We start from the raw sequence: 5,000 nt of genomic DNA, 5'->3' as shown, positions 1-5,000 counted from the left end.
TTCTTCTTCTTCCTCTTCCTCCTCTACTACTTCTTCTTCCTCTTCCTCTTCTTCCTCTTTTTTTCTTCTTCTTTACCGCGTTTTGTTGACGTAAAGAATGAAAAAAAATGTGAATTTACGATGTCTTTTTCAGTGATACATATTTTGATACAATAAAGTGAATGACGTGGCTGAAGTAGAGTTGTCGAAATGAGTGACTTGATAAAATGCAAAAATCGCCTTTAGTTAATAGTGAAGTTGCATATCACACTGTCTACATGTATTCTACGATGTACGTTACTGTTAGACTGTGCAGTTGATGTCTATGTATTTGTTAGTGTACAAAACAGTGATATTAGCGATGTTTAACATAATACCGATTATGATAATAATTATAATGATTGTCATTATCATTATTATTTTCATGATAATATTATTATTATCATTATTATTATTGTTGTTGTTATCATATTATCATCATTACTATTACTGTTACTATTACTATTATTATTATTATTATTATCATTTTTTATCATCATCATTATTATCAGTTTATATTATCATCGTTATCATTTTCATTATTGTTGTTTTCATCATTATCATTATAATTCATTATCATTGTTACTATTATCATTATTATCTTCATAATTGTTATCGACATCTCTATCAATAACACTATAACCATTAGCACAAAGGTTATCATAATCATTATTATTTCTAATACTATCATCTTTATCATTATTATCCTTACTATAATCAGCAGTAATAACAGCAGTGGCTATAGTATAATCACTATCATTATAATCATTAATGTTAATATCATCATTATCATAATCTTCATTATCATTAGCATCTTTATCATCATAATCATGTCATTAATAAAGCGGTGTAAATTCTACTGATTCTATTATCCTTCAATGTTTTAATGACACTTAAACGAAGGACATCGTGTGTGTGTGTGTGTGTGTGTGTGTGTGTGTGTGTGTGTGTGTGTGTGTGTGTGTGTGTGTGTGTGTGTGTGTGTGTGTGTGTGTGTGTGTGTGTGTGTGGTTTCACTAATGTTTGCAAAGTGTCAATACTAATCTACCCTTACCGCTATCCTCATCGTATTTGCAATGAATTCCTTGCTTGCATAAAATGATCACCTAGAAATAAAATTATATTGATTGATGCCTTTATGGAAAAGAAGTTTTATTATTTTCCTTCCCTTATTCTCCCTCTTTTTCTTCTCCACCTCCTCCTCCTCATTCTTCTTCTTCTTCTTCTTCTTCTTCTTCTTCTTCTTCTTCTTCTTCTTCTTCTTCTTCTTCTTCTTCTTCTTCTTCTTCTTCTTCTCTTCCTCCTCTTTCTCCCTCCTTTTCTTCTCCTTCTCCTTCTTGCCTTTCCCTTTCCCTTTCCCTTTCCCTTTCCCTTTCCCTTTCCCTTTCCCTTTCCCTTTCCCTTTCCCTTTCCCTTTCCCTTTCCCTTTCCCTTTCCCTTTCTTCCCTTTCCCTTTCCCTTTCCCTTCTCCTTCTTCTTCTTCTTTTTATTCTTCTTCTTCTTCTTCTACTTCTTCCCCTTCCCCTTTGCCTCCACCTTTTTTGAGTGTGGACATGTACGTGCGCGCGTAGGTATACATGTCTGTGTATTTGCGCGAACACACCCACTCATCTCCCTATTCTTTGCACTTATTTACACGTCCGCTGAACACGTCGTCTAGAAAAAAAAAAAAAAAAACATAATCCCGACGTATGGCTTAGCAAATAGGATTGTTTTTATTTTTCTCTGTTTTTTGCACCTTACATTCCTCTGTTCAGTTACCATACACGTACTAAGTACTAAAACCGAATGATATGGTGTTTCTTTACAATCTGTTTCTCCTAATGATGTCTTAATTAGATTCGTCATTGCAGCATAACGCCATTCCTTTTTCTTTCTTTCTTTTCTTTCTTCCTTCCTTTCTTCCCCCAAATGAAATCTTGCATGCACCATTTTCTTCTTCTTTTTTAACCCTCTTACGCTGTTAACTGATGACTGATCAACCTGCAACATTTAAACTCAAACCAATTAAACAAAGAAATAACATCAACATCTACAACAACGAGCAGCAACAATAAAAATAGCAACAACAAAAACCACCAAAGGCCATCTATTTTTAAGCGGTTTCCTCGTAGTATTTACACGGTGGTAAGGGGTCCCCAGCGCCCACATTTTCTATGAATACGTTAGCACAGCCCAAGGTCGACGGGAACAAGGTCTATATAAGCACTTCTATAGACCTTGGACGGGAACGAGGAGGGAACGACCTGCTACGTAGTTTTCGGATATCGTGAATTTATTACACTTAAAAACACATTTATTTTTGGCGAACGGACTGTAGTTTTGGAGAAAAATATGTTGAAAAAAGTCTCTAAGAAGGAGTGAGCGATTTAGAAGTAGTGGCAATTCTGTTCGTTATTTTTATGGGTTTGTGACAGTCTGTTTACATATATCGAGAAATTTACGAAAGAAATTATTTTTTATTTTCTTTGCTGAACTGAACGAAATGCGAAAGAGGGAGAAACGGACACGAGGTACAAAAGCGAGACAAAATATGGTCATGACACAGCACTTTCGACTTTACCGTACAATGTACTCAAGATTTTTTTTCTTTTTTTCATTCATCCTTTTTTTTTAACACTCTATCCCTGTTTTACGTCCTGTCACATTTCCGTTCAAGAAAAGATATACACACTTTAGTACCATTCACATAAAAAATAACAAAAACAATAAAATAAATAAAAATTCCAATAATAGCGAAATGTCATTTAAATTAGAGATTGCACGTGTTGACAAGGGTTGCCAAGTAGCAACAAACACAGGGAATAGTGCCAGTGTGATTTTACTTTTACCTATTCTGATGAGTGATTGAAGGGACAAATGGGTGTGTTTTTGTGTCCTTAGTGGGCAGGGAAGTGTGTGTGTGTGTGTGTGTGTGTGTGTGTGTGTGTGTGTGTGTGTGTGTGTGTGTGTGTGTGTGTGTGTGTGTGTGTGTGTGTGTGTGTGAGAGAGAGAGAGAGAGAGAGAGAGAGAGAGAGAGAGAGAGAGAGAGAGAGAGAGAGAGAGAGAGAGAGAGAGAGAGAGAGAGAGTGAGAGAGAGATAGATAGATAGAGATAGAGAGAGAGTGTGTGTGTGTCTGCGTATGTGCGTGAGAGAGAGAGAGAGAGAGAGAGAGAGAGAGAGAGAGAGAGAGAGAGAGAGAGAGAGAGAGAGAGAGAGAGAGAGAGGTGGAAGAGAGTGTGCATCTATTCATTTCTCTTACTCTTACTACTTTTATCACCAACATAATTTCCACCAACCTCAACAACAAACAACAAACCACTCACTCAGACGCTACCAAACAAACAAAACAAAAGAAAATACACAGTGGATACATACGCAAGGTTATTGCTCTAAGCACAGCCTGTTTATAGAATCAACTCCCTCTCTCTGCTTTCTGTTGTGCATGACAGACATACAGCGAGCGCCTTCACTACCCATGCGCATGAACATCCTTGGGCACTCTGTTAGGCGAGGTGGGGTATAGTGACCACAAGGATTGTTATAGTGATTTATAGTGTAATTCTGCGTACCCTAATGCCTTCTCTTATAGTCGGGTATTGGGAGTGAGGGAGGGAGAGAGAGATTTGATTTTGATTTTAACAAGTTTATTCAATATATGGTACAGGAGAGAGAGAGAGAGAGAGAGAGAGAGAGAGAGAGAGAGAGAGAGAGAGAGAGAGAGAGAGAGAGAGAGAGAGAGCGTGTGGGATTGTGCTTTTTTACATTTGCGATCGCTCTCTTTCTTTATCTATCTATCTATATCTATATATCTATCTCTATCTATCTATATTTCTATCTATCTCCCTCACTCCTTCCCTCCCTCCCTGTCTCTCTGTCTCTCTGTCTCTCTGTCTCTCTGTCTCTCTGTCTCTCTGTCTCTCTGTCTCTCTGTCTCTCTGTCTCTCTGTCTCTGTCTCTGTCTCTGTCTCTGTCTCTGTCTCTGTCTCTGTCTCTGTCTCTGTCTCTGTCTCTGTCTCTGTCTCTGTCTCTGTCTCTGTCTCTCTGTCTCTCTGTCTCTCTGTCTCTCTGTCTCTCTGTCTCTCTCTCTCTCTCTCTCTCTCTCTCTCTCTCTCTCTCTCTCTCTCTCTCTCTCTCTCTCTCTCTCTCTCTCTCTCTCTCTCTCTCTCCTCCTTTCTTTCACCCTAAAGAATGATATTCATGATGATGATTAATGATAAAAACACCAAAACAACAATACTAATGATAAGAATGATTTCATAATGATAATTAGATTGGTATATTAATAATGATAATGAAATGACAATAATAACAGTAACTGTCATTCTCATCTAAACCACCTGCAGTCACAAGGAAGTCACATGTTTGTTTACATTCACTTTTACTTTTCATCATCAATATATACTGCACGTGCCTAGGTTCTACTACAACATGCAGCGTACTAGCATATCAATGAAGCCACTTCACTTCAGTAAGCTCGTATCAGCTGTGATCTAAACGGAATGAAATTTAGCGTAACGGTGAAATGTAATGTTTTAAAGAGGTACTTTCTAGGTAGGACTGATGTATATCTTATTGGGTATGTGTATTTAGGATATGGTAGGAATTTTGAGCATGTAAGATGAATTCAGCAAGAGTAAATGTTATTTGTTTGGATCAATGTGTCAGTTTTTTTTAATCCTTTGTGAGAAGTAACAGAGCCATACGGTATTAATAGTCGTTTATAAAACTATATTTAACTGTTTCTCTTCCTCTCTCTCTCCGTTCTAATTTTCTTACCTCGATATCTGTTTGTTTGTTTTTTTTTTCTTCTTCTTCTTCTACTGGTCCTATCTCTTCTCTTTCTTCCGCATATCTTTCTCCAATCCCACCTTCTCCTCCTCTTCTTCTTCCTCCTCCATCTCAAGTCAGGAACAACGCAATATGCTAATAATGAATCGATTAAGGAAGCCAGCTGACCGGACGCGAGAGCCCTTGTTTACATAGCGCCAGTCTCAGCCCT

Source organism: Penaeus vannamei, chromosome 30 (assembly GCF_042767895.1).
Source record: "Penaeus vannamei isolate JL-2024 chromosome 30, ASM4276789v1, whole genome shotgun sequence".
Classification (NCBI taxonomy): Eukaryota; Metazoa; Arthropoda; class Malacostraca; order Decapoda; family Penaeidae; genus Penaeus; species Penaeus vannamei.
This window is presented reverse-complemented; position numbering follows the sequence as displayed.